This window comes from Perognathus longimembris, chromosome 14 (assembly GCF_023159225.1).
Source record: "Perognathus longimembris pacificus isolate PPM17 chromosome 14, ASM2315922v1, whole genome shotgun sequence".
Classification (NCBI taxonomy): Eukaryota; Metazoa; Chordata; class Mammalia; order Rodentia; family Heteromyidae; genus Perognathus; species Perognathus longimembris.
The window spans coordinates 36648092-36663833 of NC_063174.1; the positions used below are offsets into that span (position 1 = coordinate 36648092).

Below are 15742 nucleotides of genomic sequence, written 5' to 3' on the forward strand. Positions count from 1 at the left end.
AGCCACCAAAAAGCCAAAAGTAGAGTGCCATCCTTCAGCAGAAAAAGAGAGCGCATTAGGCCCCCCCTACCCCATGTCCCACAATTTTACCATCAAGACTCAGGGCTCCCTCCCTGTCCAGCTGTTGGGCCCTCATTCCAGTGGCTCATCAGTCTCACCATGAGCCTAGTCTCTTCTTGCTGCAGGCTATAGCCTTGAGCCTCCCTCTCTCTCCTACCTTCTCTCTGGACTTGGTTACCTATCAACTTGGTTCCCTCAGCACTTCCAGCCTCTCCTCTTGAGACCTCTACTACTATCCTCTGACCATAGAGTTTGCCCCTAATCTCTTCCCATGCCCCTTCCCATGGCTCTTCTTGGTCACTTGTGTTCCTATTCTTCCTCAAGTCCCTTTGGGAATTTGTCTGGGCTGCCCACCAATCTGCTTATTTTACCTTCAATCTCTCCATCCTGGCTGTTCCTGGACCTATTTGGGGCCCCCACATGGGTGGACTCCCTCCTTCCCTCTGCACCTGTAGATGCCAGGCCCTGTGGGGCAAAGTGCAGCCCACATGTGGGCTACAGACCCAGCAGACCCTATAATTCAGTTATAGACATCTCTTCCCTAAGGCCTGTCAGTCAGCCAGGCCACTGTCCCTGAGGTTCCTACTCTCCCCACCCATCCTCTCCTCCCACCCACAGAACACCTCACTTCCTGCCTTGCTAAGACAGCCTAGACCTTTCCACAGGCCCCCCTGCCATCTCATTCATCTTAGTGCCTTCCCATCACCACCCCTCCTTTGGTGGGAAAAATGTGGCTATCCTTGCCTCCTTTGCAAATGAACTTATTTACCTGGTCCATGATGACAGTGCTCCCATGTCATGTCCTGTCATGTCATCATCTGCCCTCCTTCCTGTACCAGACGCTGTAATTCAAGCACACATTCATATTTGAGAAGCAATGCCCTAAAGCATGGCTGCCTCTTCCTTAGACAACACAGTTCCATTTAACCTGCTTTTCCTCAGTTCACTGTCTTTTTGTTCTTCTGTCAGTCCTGTACTGCAAGCCCTACAGTGGTCGATCAGCAGCTGTTGACTGAGTCCTAGTCATTCACCTTCCATTTCCAGAACTTGCCCCCCATCTCCACCTAACCCCCTCCCCCAGCCTCCTGGTTCCTCTTTTTGTTGATTCATTTTATCTGCGGATGACACCTCTCTTTTGCTCCTATATTCACCTGCCAGCAACTTACTCAACTTTGCTCAGGATTTAGTTCCTCTTTCTCATTCCACCTTAGCATATTGCTCCCTAATGCAGCTGCATCTATGTGTGTTTGACACACACACACACACACACACACACACACACACACACATACAGAGAGACAGAGAGAGAGAGAGAGAGAGAGAGAGAGAGAGAGATCTTCCAGACTGTGTAGTGCTGCAAGCCAAACAGTTCTTATTCAATGTTATGTGTAGTTTATCTGTACACAGTATTTGTTTGTTGCCTTTGAACTGGGTTTTATTCCCTCATAAAACTGTGGCCAGAGTTAGAGTGCAGGTCTGCACCAGCATCTGATTTCCAGGTTCCTAAGGCATCACTCAGAAAAATAAGGAATCCCAGGCCCAATGGTCCAAAAGTCTGACAGCATGCACCCTGCCAGGGGGCTGCATGTGTCCACTCCTCTGCTCTTCCTCCTACTATCTGGGTGGATGAGACTCAGAACAGAGACCTTGGATGAGCATCCACAAGTCTCCCAACCTATGATGTTGCCACCATCACCTCCAGGCCCACGTTTAGTATCTGACTGTGAGTCAAATGACCCTCCAGGACATTCAAAACCTTCCTTGCTTCTTTCACTATAGGAATCTCTCCTGTTTTCTAGATCTTCCTCTCACCCTCCAGCCCTTAATGCCTACACTGTTGTCCTGCATCCTTCAGCCAGTCTGTGAAATGGAAGAGCTTCTCTTGTTCGCCTTCTACCATTGGCTTGAGTATAAAAGGATTCTTGAAGCTTATGAAGACGTGTAGTTCCTGGGAAGGCAGGAAGAAAGAACACCAAGTGTGAAAGAACACATAAATGTATATTATAAAAGTTGATTGGGACCCTATCTATGTCTTCCCAGGCTGGGTGGCACATGGGAATTTGGAGGATGCCAAGGTTCACATATCCTTGTGCCTGGGCATACACAGCACAAGTTGCTCTCAGCCTTTCACCAGTAGACTTTGGCCTAGGACATCCCAAGTCTGGTTGATCCATCTTTGTGTTTCCATCTCCTTTGTTCAATCTAGCTAAGTCTTCACTCCAAATCTAGTAAAGGGTTTTCTCTGTTAATAATAAGGAATGGGATGTCAGGTGCTGCTGGCTCGTACCTGTAATACTAGCTACTCAGGAGGCTGAGATCTGAGGATCACAGTTCAAAGCCAGCATGGGCAGGGAAGTCTGTGAGACTCTTACCTCCAATTAACCACCAGAAAACTGGAAGTAGAGATATGGCTCAAGTGGTAGAGTACTAGCCTTGAGAGAAAAAGCTCAGGGACAGCACCCGAGTTCAAGTTCAGGATGGGTTCAAGATGATGATGAAGCGGAGGAGGAGGAGATAAAGGAGGAGGAGGAATTGGTTCATTCATCTTCACAAAAAGCCAGAGAAAGGATCATTCATAAGGCTCAAATCCTTGCCCTGAGTGTCAAAAGAACTGGTTACATAAGTAACATTATCATGCCAACCAAGGGTGGTGGAGAATGAATGAGCTGCTGTGAGTAGCAGGAATGGATGTGTTTTGAAAGTGCTCCACTCTGTACTCTGCACAACTTGGAACACAAACCAGCCATGGCTCTCAGGGAGCTGGTGTTCTCCGTCAAGGGTGAGCTGGAGCAGGCTGACCCCGGAACGGGCAGTCATAGCTGAGTGCATCAGCTTGCGTGGGAAGTCCAGCTGTCTCGGTGGGGCCCAGGAGACAGACTGACGAGAGAAGAATTCCTATGTTTGGGATCAGGCTTGAAAAGTCTCCTGTTTGTAACACTCAACTCACAGAAGACCAGAAAGAATTTCCAGCTGTTGTCAGAGTGCAGAGAGCCCTCCTAATTCTAGCCAGGGCTGATTTTCTGCTGTGAGCTTTTGTGCCCCTCCTCCTGGGCTGACTATCACATAGAATACCTTGTCCCAGAGGCCAGCTCTGGAAATATATAACCCCCTGTAGCCAAGGAACAATATTGTGTGGCTCCACATAGATGAGGTCCTAGAGACAGGAAGTTGGTAGTTGCCTAGTGCTGGGGTGAGGAGAAGAGAATAAGGAATTGGGGGTTCAGACTTGCTGTGTTGTAAGATGGAAAGTTCTTGGAGATGGTTGGTGGTATTGCTTGCACATCAACGTACTCAATGCCATTGAACACTTGTTGAAATGATCAATTTTATGGTGTATATATTTTAACATAACAGGAGGAAGGGAGAAAGGGAAGTAAGAAGAAAAGAAAAGGAGAGAAGGAAGGAAGAGGAAGGAGGGAGGGAAAGAAGGAAGGAGGGTAGGCAGACAAACTAGAACTCAGTCTTGGTCACCCATCAGTAAAGTTTAAGTACCTTTATTATCTTTCTTCATAGGACAGAGAAGGTGAGGAGTGTAGGCAATTCTTGATGGGTTGTAAGTTATTGGAAGAATGAATGTTCCAAGATGACACAGACAACAGTTCATAAGTGATTCTCTCTGGAAGAATGAAGGAATGATTGGACTCAGGAAATGAAGAATAGATAAGGGGTTATGACATCTTCAGTCTTCCTTCCAGAAGTAAGAGCTGATTTAAGGAAATCTCAGGGATTAAGCTGAAGGCAATTGTTTTTCCTCTTTGGTGAATCTGGTCTTTACACAGATAAGGGAATATCAGTAAAGCCGCTGCCAATATCTGCTGATCTTCAAGGGCCTTATCTTAGAATAATCAGCATACCAGCATACAGTGTTTTAGGCCCTAATCCCTGGGCTTCTAAAGTATATCCAGAAGCTTGTGCAACCATTACTATGATCTAATTTAGAATGCTTTAATCATTCCTGAAAGAAACTCCACACTCATCACCAGTCACTCACCATTTCTCCCTCCCCTGTCTGCTAGCAACAATTACTCTATTATTTATATGTATAGATTTGCTTAGCCTGACATTTTACCCAAATAGAATTATACTGTATGCAACACATCTTGTATTTGGATTCTTTCAATCAGTGTCATGTCTTCCGAGTTCACCCCTGTCCTAGCAGGTATCAGAATTTCATTGCATTTAATGGCTGAATAAGATTCCATGGTATGGATACATCCACCTATCATGGATACATATTCGGGTTGTTTCCGCTTTCTGGTTAATAGTATTTGGCTAATAATTCTCCTATTCTTCTTGTACAGTGTGTGTGTGGACATGTGTTTTTCAATACCTTGTGGGTATATGCCTAGGAATAGGCTTGCCAGAAAAGGTGGTAACTTCCTGTTTGACTTTTTGAGGAACCATCGACATGTTTTTCAAAGTCATGTCATCATTTTACATCCTAACCAGTAATATATGATGGCTCCAAATGTTCTGCATTCTCAAAACACTTGTTGTCAGCACTTCTATCACTACTGCCATCCCTCTGTGAGTGGTATCTCATTTTGATGTGTGTTCTACTAATCACTAAAAATTTTATGCATTTTTTCTCCAAATTCTTAAGAGAAATGTCTGTTTGAATCCTTTGACTGTTTTTAAAATCAGGTTGTCTCAATAGCCCCCTCATCAAGTGGGCTAAAGACTTGCAAAGAGACTTCTCTGATGAGGAAATGAGAATGGCCAAGAGACATATGAAAAAGTGCTCTACATCACTGGCCATAAAAGAAATGCAAATCAAAACAACATTGAGATTCCATCTCACCTCAGTAAGAATGTCATATATCAAGAAAACTAACAATAACAATTGTTGGAGGGGATGTGGCCAAAAGGGAACCCTACTTCATTGTTGGTGGGAATGTAAACTGGTTCAGCCACTCTGGCAAGCAGTATGGAGATTCCTCAGCAGACTAAATATAGAACTCCCCTATGACCCAGCAGCCCCACTTTTGGGTATTTATCCAAAAGACCACAAACAAAATCACAGTAATGCCACCAGCACAACAATGTTCATCGCAGCACAATTTGTCATAGCTAGAATCTGGAACCAACCCAGATGCCCCTCAGTAGACGAATGGATCAGGAAATGTGGCACATATACACAATGGAATTTTATGCCTCTATCAGAAAGAATGACATTGCCCCATTTGTAAGGAAATGGAAAGACTTGGAAAAAATTATACTAAGTGAAGTGAGCCAGACCCAAAGAAACATGGACTCTATGGTCTCCCTTATTGGGAATAATTAGTATAGGTTTAGGCAAGTCATAGCAGAGCATCACAAGAGCCCAATAGCTATACCCTTATGAACACATAAGATGATGCTAAGTGAAATGAACTCCATGTTATGGAAACGATTGTTAGATCACAGTAGTAACTACTTTCAACGTCCCATCTGTATCTGTAGCTTCTATTATTGATGATGTTCTTGTATCACCTTCCAGTGGTTGTACCTACACTATCTCTGTAATCTTATCTGAGTATTTTGGAAACCGTGTATACTGGTATTAGAAGTAGAAAATTGAAAGGGAATACCTAAATTGAGAGACACAGGGTAAAAAAAGACAAACAACTACAAAAGCAATACTTGCAAAACTGTTTGGTTAAAGTGAACTGAACACCTCAGGGGGGGAAAGGGAAAAGGGGAGGAGGGAGGGGGATATGAGGGACAGGGTAACAAACAATACAAGAAATGTATCCAATGCCTAACGTATGAAACTGTAACCTCTCTGTATATCAGTTTGATAATAAAAATTTGAAAAATAAAAAAAAAATTTTAAAAATCAGGTTGTCTATGTTTCTATTGTTGTATTGAAATAGTTATCTATTCTGCATATAAGTCCTTTGCTATATATTTATTTGCAAATATTTTTCTATTCTATGAGTATTTCACCTCTTTGATAGTGTCCTTTGATACAAATATTGTTACTTTTGACAAAGCCCACTTTGATTCCTATGTTATAAGTAAGAAACCACTGCCATATCCAAGGTTATGCAGATTTACATCTATTTCTTCTGATAGTTTTATATTTTAATGGTTAAGTTTATGCCTATGATCCAGTTTAAGTTAATTTTTATGTTGGGTGAAATAGAGGTACAAATTGTTTTATATATGGATGTCTGTCCCAATACCACTTGTTAAAAGACTATTTGGTCTCTCTTGAATTGTGTTGATAACCATGTCAAAAATGAGTCTATTGGGCTGGAAAGGTGGCTTAGTGGTAGCATGCTTGCCACATAAACAGAAAAGGCTGGAAGTGGCACTGTGGCTCAAGTGGAAGAGTACTATCCTTGAGAAAAAAGAAACCCAGGGACAGCGCCCAGACCCTGCGTTCAAGCCCCAGGACTGGCAAAAAAAAAGAGTCTATTTTTTTTCTATAATGGAAGCATTTAAACTTTAAAATTCTAACCAAATGCCAAGTGAAAGAAGCAAGGCACAAAAGCCACATAGCATAAAATTCCACTTATATCAGTTGTCCATAGAAATAGACTGTAGAGGGGCTGGGGATATGGCCTAGTGGCAAGAGTGCCTGCCTCATATACATGAGGCCCTGGGTTCGATTCCCCAGCACCACATATACAAAAATGGCCAGAAGTGGCGCTGTGGCTCAAGTGGCAGAGTGCTAGCCTTGAGCAAAAAGAAGCCAGGGACAGTGCTCAGGCCCTGAGTCCAAGCCCCAGGACTGGCAAAAAAAAAAAAAAAAAAAAAAAAAAAAGCAGAAATAGACTGTAGATCCATGATTTCTGAGGCTAAAGAGAAGAGAAAGTAGTGCTGACTGTTTATTAGGTATGTGTTTGCTGTAGGTGTGATAGATATGTTCTGGGAGGGAACATATATAGCAATGTCTTCCATTTCATTCAGTTTGAAATAATTTTAAATTATCCTCATTTTTTCTTCTTTGAGAAGAAAAGAAGTCTCACTTGCCTACTAGCCTAAACAATAGCTGGCAAACATAGTGCAGAGAGATCTCAGCTTCCTTAGTAGCTAGGATTACATGAGTAAGCCACTGGCTCTGGCTTCTCTCTAGTTTTCTTTAAGTGGTTTATAGTATATCTTTTAAAAATCTTGGCTTGTAAATTATTTGGGTTTTGTTTTGTTTTAAAAAGAGTTTCATTAATTAAAGATACATGTAATATGTATATTACATTTTTGTATTTGTCTGATATGTTCATTATCATCTTTTTCATCTTTCCCTGTCTTCTTTTTTTGGATAGAAGTCTCCTTTTCATATTTCATTTTATTTAGAGCATTGACTTTCATGTTTATGTGACCTTCAAGTTTACCATTTCTTGAACTTTTAAAAAAATTTATGTAGATCCAAGCATTATTTTCCTTCTGCTTGAAGAACTTCCTTCAATACTTCTTGTAATACTGATATGTTGGTAGTGAACTCCAGAATTTTGTTTCAGAAAGTCTTTATAATGCCTCCACTTTAAAAGGGTATTTTCCTGGCTACAGAATTCTAGGTAGATATGTATGTATTTTCCATACTAGGGTTGAATTCAGTGCTTTCCTTGCACTTGATGGGTAAGTGCTCTGTCATTTGAGTCCACCTCCAGCTCTGTTTTACATTGGTTATTTTCAAGATAAAGTTTTGCTTATACCTAGGCTGGTCTAGGTTGAGATCCTCCTACTTGTGCTTCCTGCTATAGCTGGGATAACAGATGCATGCATGCGTCCCTGTAGGTGACATGTGTCACCATACCCAGCCATTGATTGAGATGGTGTCTTTAAATTTTTTATTTTACTATTATAAAAGTGATGTACAGAGGGGTTACAGTTATGTAAGTCATGTAAAGAGTACATTTTGGACATTTGGACTCCTTCCCTTACTCTCTCCCAGTTTTTCCCTCTTGCCCCCTCCCACAAGTTGTGTAGTTCATTTTCAACATACTGTCTAGTGAACACTAGTGCTGCACTTGTTCACCCTTTGAGATGGAGTCTTATAAACTTTTATGCCTAGGGTGGCCTCTAACCACAATCTCCTGAGCCAAGCAAGCAGGTGTGTGTGTGTGTGTGTGTGTGTGTGTGTGTGTGTGTGTGTGTGTATTGTTCCATTGCCTTCTGACTTGCATAGTTTTGATCAGAAGTCTAATATTTCTTATTCTTTGTATAAATTGTACATTGTATCCTTTCCTTGGGCTGTCTTTCAGATTTTTCTTTATTGCTAGTTTTTGGCTTTTTTTAGTAATTTGATTATAATGAACCATACTTAGTATTGTTTGCTTTATCTTGTTAAGGTCATTGTAATTCTTAGATTATTTGTAGTTTTTAAAGTCAAATCTGGGATAATTTTGGCCATCATTTTGTCAAGAATCTGTTCACCTTGTCTTCCCTCCAATTACACGTGTTGAAATTGGTTACTTGACTTTGGCAAATGGGTTTTTGTGACCATGTTCAGTTCATTTCTCTTCTTTTCTTTTCTATTTTCTAGTTTAAGGGACTTAAATTCACTCAGCTTGCTTGTTTATGTCTGTCACTCTCCTACCTGAACCACCCCTCCAATCCAGCTTTCTGATGGTAAGAGATGGAATCTCACGGGCTTTTCTCTATGAGATCCTCCAGATCTCAATCTCCTGAGGATAACAAGTATGACCCAACCAATGCCCTTATTTTCTTAAGTCTTTTCTGTCTGCGCTTCACTTTGGATAGTTTCTATTGCTGTTTTTTTTTTTTCATTTATTTTTCTTCTGTAGTGTCCATGTTACTATTAATTTCATTACTGACTCTTTAGGAATGATATGTTTCATCATTAGAAGTTATATTTGGTTCTTGTTTTTTAATCTTAGTCTTTCCTCAAGCCATTTATGTTTTTCTTCAAATACTTAAACACATTTGTACACTTACAACAGCTATTTTAAAGTGTTGGTCACTCGCTTAATCAATTGTCATATTTAAATATATTTCTACTAATTAATGTTTCCCTTGATATAGGTCACATTCTCTCTTTACCCTGTGGTTTCTGATTGAATGATGGGTATTGTAAAGGTTACATTGTTGGGTGTGCATACATGTATCTGTATGTGTTTGTATCTTCCTATAAAAGCACTAAATTTTTATTGAATGGGCCATTCATTATGTTCCTCCTACCCATGGAGTACCATAGGCACTTACCATCATATCTACCTTGTTTATTAAGATGGGGGCTAATGTTTTGTTTAGGCTGACCTCTAACTATGACCCTCTTCCTAATCTCAACTCCAGAGTAGCTAGGATTACAGGTATGCACCACCACACTCAGCCCTAGAGGTTCATTTTAAGATTTGTTAGTCTGTTTTTTGCTAGGGATAGTTTAATACTACTATTTGGGCATGACCTTTATTAGGCCTTTATAAAATACCCAGAGAGATGGAACTGGTTGGTTCTCCCATGTGAACTCTCTGAATTGTCCAATTTGTAATTCCCAGTCAGTGTGAGGGAGAAGGTACTAGAACTTGAACTCAGGACCCCAAGATCTTGCTCAGCTTTTTTGCTCTATTACTTGAGCAAGGCCTCTACTTCCAGCCTTTTTCTGGCTGTTTGAATATGAGTCTTAAGGATTTGTCTGCCTAGGCTAGTTCTGAACCTCAATTCTCAAATCTCAGACTCCTGAGTAGCTAGGATTATAGATGTGAGCCACCAGCACTCCTTGATCATTCTTTATCCAGCCTTACGGAGTTATACTCTGTATGTACGTACACCTTAGTATTAAGCAAACGCTCAATGGAGACGTTATAAAGATTTCTGGAGCTTTTTCCACACAGCCCTTTCTTTTCTAGAACTCTGCCCCACAACTTTTCCATCTAAAGTCTCTTTGACCTTCATTTCTGTCTTTTAAAATCATCACAAACACTAGGCTGTGCTTGTGCTTCCTCTTTACTGTTGTAAAGTAAAAAATGTGTTCCCTTTCTAGAATGGGTGATCATAGGACTCACCTCATTTATCTCCTTTATCTCTGGGATTGCAGTCCTGTTGTGCAATAGCTGAAGCCATCAGTACATTATGTGATGCCGTTTTCTAGTTGTTTACAGTGGAGGGAAAATCTGGGTCCTGTTGCTTTGTCATGGCCAGAAGCAGAAATTTTACAAGTTGTTTTTGGTTGGTTGATTGGTTGATTTGGTTTGGTTTGGTTGTTGTTGTTTTGTGGTACTTGGGATTGAATCCAGAATTACTGTTAATAAAGAGATTGTGGGTGACAAGATAAGCCAAGGAACTAGACCCCATTGACTTGACTAGAGTCCTAGGGTTAGGATGTAGCAGAAAAGGAAGCAACTGCAAGCCATGCAAGAGCAGATATGACAATGAAGAAGGTAGTAGAAATGTACAGTTTACTAAACAAAGCTTGCCCTGTGTTTCCAGGTAGCTACATTTGCTCCTCCACCTCCACTCACCACCCTTCCCCTGTCCTATACCTTGGTGATTGACTGGCTGGTACTGCACCAATTGGCCATCTTTGACCTTTGTTTTCTCACTGTGCTCAAGCAAAGGGAGGTACAAACAGGAAATTGGGTGGAAGAGAATTGTTTATTTGCCTAGTTCCTTTCCTGCCAAGTAACTGTGGATTAGTTTTACCCCAATACCAAAGGCCACACTATCACATCAGACAGCCCTTTGCTAAGAGGTACTCTCTGGATTTGGTAACTATTCCTTCCTCTTAAGATTTCAGACTTAGGGATAATAATATTATTAAACTAAATCATTATGCCTTCCTTTATTAGTTCCTCTAATCTCTCCCTAGATTTCTTTTTATTAAATAGTTCTTTTTATTAAATTATCCTATCTTTTCCCCCCCAATAGAATCTTGACTGAGATTATAAGATCATCGAGGCTGTCTCTAAATATGAACTATCTACTGCTCACTAGTGTATGACCTTAAGCAGACCACTTTACTAACCTTAGTCTCAGTCTTCCCTTGACCTAATCTTGGCTAGTTCAGTTCTTCTAAATCAGAAACTCCCACTCCAGAGGTTATAAAACATTAACAGCAGACTTGGGATAAGAAGTTCTCCCTCTCATCTCCCCTCCCAGTTTTTCAATCCTTTCCTTCCAAATTAGCTGCTATTTCAGCTGCTGTTTCTGTTTCTCCTTCTAGATCTTAGCAACAGAAACAACCTGGTAAGAGCTGAGAGAGCAGATGAAAACCACTCACATGGGGTAACCATCACTTGTGAATCATAGTCAAGGTCCAAGTGCACATAAGAAACTCAACTTCTATTCCTGACTTGTACGGCTCAACACATGAGGAACTTTTTTTCTTTCTCGATAGATGCTCCCTTGAAAAGATCTGTTTGTATATTGTTTTCTTTAAAAAGTAGTTGTTTATGAGATAGGATCTTACTATGTTACCCAGGCTGGTTTCAAACTCCTGGGCTCAAGGGTTCCTCCTACCTCAGCCTCCTGAGTAACTGAGACTATAGTATAGGCACAGTATTGACATTACTCTTTTTTTTTTTTTTTTTTTTTGGCCAGTCCTGGGGCCTTGGACTCAGGGCCTAAGCACTGTCCCTGGCTTCTTCCCGCTCAAGGCTAGCACTCTGCCACCTGAACCACAGCGCCCCTTCTGGCCGTTTTCCATATATGTGGTACTGGTGAATCGAACCGAGAGCTTCATGTGTAGGAGGCAAGCGCTCTTGCCACTAGGCCATATTCCCAGCCCGACATTACTCTTTTACACTTGGTAATTATTATTTTAATTAAGAAGACAGGTCAGGGCTGGGGATATAGCCTAGTGGCAAGAGTGCCTGCCTTGGTATACCCGAGGCCCTAGGTTCGATTCCCCAGCACCACATATACAGAAAACGGCCAGAAGCGGCGCTGTGGCTCAAGAGGCAGAGTGCTAGCCTTGAGCGGGAAGAAGCCAGGGACAGTGCTCAGGCCCTGAGTCCAAGGCCCAGGACTGGCCAAAAAAAAAAAAAAAAAAAAAGAAGACAGGTCAATAGCATGTGTAAATGCATAGCTTTAAATAATGTAAGGGGAAAAGTCATGGGTTCTAAAAGATAGGTCTTTTTAAAAGGGTAATCCTGAGGCCAGGGAGGCAATTTAGCTAGTGCTGGACACCACAGCCTCCCTCAGGGTGAAGCAGGTTTAGAAATGGAAGCCAAGGGGAAGATGAAAAGGATCCATGAAGTGGGAAGCCAAAGAGTTAGAGAGTCAAGAAAAAAGACATTAGGTCATGGTGAAGATCATAAAAGCCAACACAGAAGCTCTGTTGACTCATACCTGTGACTCACACCTGTGAGCTCTGATGACTCACACCTGTAATCCTGGCTACTCAAGAGGCAGAGACCTGAGGCTCGCCAGTTGAAGTCAGCCAGGGAAGGAAATACTCTGAGGCTTTTATCTACAATTAACTATAAAAAAAATAAATAAAACACCCAAAACTCTGAAATGGAACTGTGGCCCCAGTAGTCGAGCACTGGCCTTGAGCAATAAAGCTAAGGGTCAGCATCCAGGCACTGCATTCAAGTCAGTATCAACACACACACACACACACACACACACACACACACACACACACCATAGAACTTCTCAGGCCAGCAGATCCAGACCCTGTCCTGAGAGAGGAAACAGTCTCCCACCCTTCTGTGAAAACCCACTATGCCATTCAATAAACTCTTGGGAGGTTATTTCTGCATCTAGCATATTTTTTGTGTTCGCTCCTTGATCAAAGGAGAAATTCCAGCTCCTTGGAGGCTTCTAATATGGCAAGCTATACATGTCCAGGGCTGAAGTTTTCTCCAGAGTTTCACTTGATCCTTGCCCCCAATCCAATGCAGCTTTCCTTCACCATGGGCCTCAGACAAAGCCTCCAGGGCCACCACACCTGTGTCAAGCCCTCTCTCCCCTCTCCTTCCAGCTTTCCTTCCAAGATTTTGAGTAAGGTTGCTGCTTCTTTGGGAATCAGACCTCCTAACCTCATTCTGACATAGTCTTGAACATGACATTGCCTCTTTTTTAGATTAAAAGCCAATGTTTACCTGCTATATATTGACATTAAAGGCAACTCAGACTTACCTGAGAACACACCCACAAAGGCTGTTGTACTGGATCTACTCAAGAGTCCAGAGATTTCCCTGGTGAGTCAACAGGCCGCTGAGGTAGTAAGGATTCATGTATGTCACCCCTTTTCCCCAGCTTCTACTTGACCCCCTTCTGACCTGTCTCACCACAGGCAGCTGTTGTAATGTGACTCACCGTGTCCCTCTGCACAGCTCTGATTTCTGATGAAGTCTTTTCATGAGAGACTCTAGCTCACTTCTGGTTCAAAGCTTGCAGGGTGTAGCCCTTTGACCCTTAACCCTTGACCCTGACTCCAATGAACTATTCCCTCTGAGCCTTTCCAGGGGAAAAGCCTGTACTTAACATATTTTTCATGGAAGGGCTGGAAGAGACAATCCACCCAATGCTTTGCTATTGTTAGAGTAATCAATACTCTAAATCCCTAAATAAGAATGACTGAACGCTTTACAGCTCTTCAACTCTTCCTTCTTTTTTTTTCCAACCAAATCTAAGGTTCATTTCCCCTGACTCTTCTAACTATGTTTCAGCCTTCACCTGTCTGTCCTCAGCCTAAACATACCTGGTCTGGGATGGGATCTGGAGAAAACACACAGTGCCTGGCAGATGAACTGTAGCAGCTCTGGAGCTTCTTAACCTTGGCATGGAGACCTAAGGATCTGTGGGCTCAAGGACTTTCTTTCAAGCTGTTTACTTTGTAAACACTCTAAGATTCACTTAGATTGCAGGTTTGTGTAGGATAACTTCAGGAGATTGGAGCAAAGAGAGGAGAAAGGCTCTCCCATCAGCACTAACTTTGAAGATGTCAAACCCTGATTAAATTGGTTTGATATTCTCATTTTCTCTCTCTCTCTCTCTCTCTCTCTCTCTCTCTCTCTCTCTCTCTCTCTCTCTCTCTTTCTCTCTCTCTCTTTTCTCCTCATTTACCTTACCCAGCTCCTGGAAACTCTTATCCCACTGTTCTTTGCCTCATGCGTTTATTCACTCATTCCTTTATCTTCCTAACCATCCATCCATCCACTCATCCATCCATCTACCCATCTACCCACCCATTCCCATCTCCATGATGGCAGCTTTATCTCACGGGAAAAGCCTTAGCCCCTTGCCAGAGAGAACCCCTCTGTTTTTATCCGGGGCTGCAGGATCATGCCACTTTGATTTCATATTTCAGGTGATGTTCAAGGCTGTTGAAGGTGTCTCTATCTTTCTCCATGACCACCTTTCATTTCTTGCCACCCTTTCCATGCTTTTCTCTTTAATTCTCCACTTCCTTTTCTCCTCCTTCCCTTTTTTCCTCTGCACTCCTATGTTTTAGACCTGCCTAAGGTAGTTATCACTTCATGAAACCCTCATCACTCTAGCCATCTCCAGTTTATCTGGGCAGAGCTAGGTTACCTTATTCTGTCTGGCTACTAGAATATTGGCTAAGGCTTCAGTGGGACTGCCAAGGCATCAAGCTTCCAGGCTGGGGCCCTGAGCTGGTTGGTTAGTTCATTCCACAGGAGAAAAACTAAGTTGCCAAGGCAGAAAAGGTAACCTTCCTACTTGTTGCTATTAGAAACAGAACAACAGGAGTTAGTGGCCCAGCAAGCATAAAACAATGCTGTCAGCAACCAGGGCTCAGCTAATCTCCTTCCCAGCAGTGACGTGGGCCCTGAGTGTGGTGACAATGAGTGTAACCCGACCCAAAGCTCTGGGGTGCCAGAGGTAAGCCAAACAAGCTCCTCTTTCATGTATCACCTCCTGCCTCTGGCAGACCCATTAGTAGACAGGTGGATCTGGGTGAAGGATGGGTTAGTACCAGGCCTCAGAGTGCTGCCTGCTCATATCTTTATTTCTTTCCTAGTGAAGGCTTGGGCCTAGATTATCAGAGCAGGTTTTGCCCTACCCTGCTTATTCCTGCACTCCAGTTACCCTCTGCCTATGCCTGCCTCTAGGCTGACTGAGGGCCCTCTAGCCCTATTGCTTTCAGGAGCAGAAGAATCCTTACTTGCTGCTTATCCTAAACCCAGAGCATGGCTTGAGGCTAACTATTCTGACTCCCTGTACATTTGAGCAACAAACTGGGTTAGCCAAACCCTATCTATCATTCAGTGCCACATTGTGCCAGGATGGGTGCCAACTCATCCCAATGACCATAGACATGATTCCTCTGCATGAGTCAAGTCAAGCAGGGCAGACAGGGTGAATAAAGCTGCTAAAGTGGATGCTGTTTCCCCAAAGGGGCACACAAGGGGACCCTATGTCTAAGAATGGGGTGGCCAGGAAGGTAGCTGTGATTGGATGCTTATGGGATGAAGAAATGAATGAGTATCTCTATACCTCCTGATAGCCCTTGATACGTACGGAGCCTATTAATATAGGAAACAGCTCATGGCTCTCAATGTCATAATTCCTCCTGAGGTCTAGCCACATTATGATGTGTCTTGTGTTGTTCCATTGGTTTGGAAGGGCATCCACTGGGGAAGGTGATACCCCTGAGATTCTGCAGGGAGCCTTCAGACTTGCCCTGCCCCCACCCCATCACACCATGAAGAACTCTGTAAATGGATTCATCAAAGCAGGGAAGGCAAGCCTCCTGACAGGTGATTGGATTTACATCTGAAAGCAGAGATGGGTTCAAACTCCCTGTGCCCAGATGTCCTAACCA

General features: G+C 42.6%; 1 pseudogene; it reads left to right on the forward strand.

Annotated features, from left to right (window-relative positions):
• The first annotated feature begins 2805 nt into the window (after positions 1-2805).
• The window catches only part of LOC125363019, a 101165-nt pseudogene continuing 88228 nt past the window's right edge, over positions 2806-15742 (forward strand).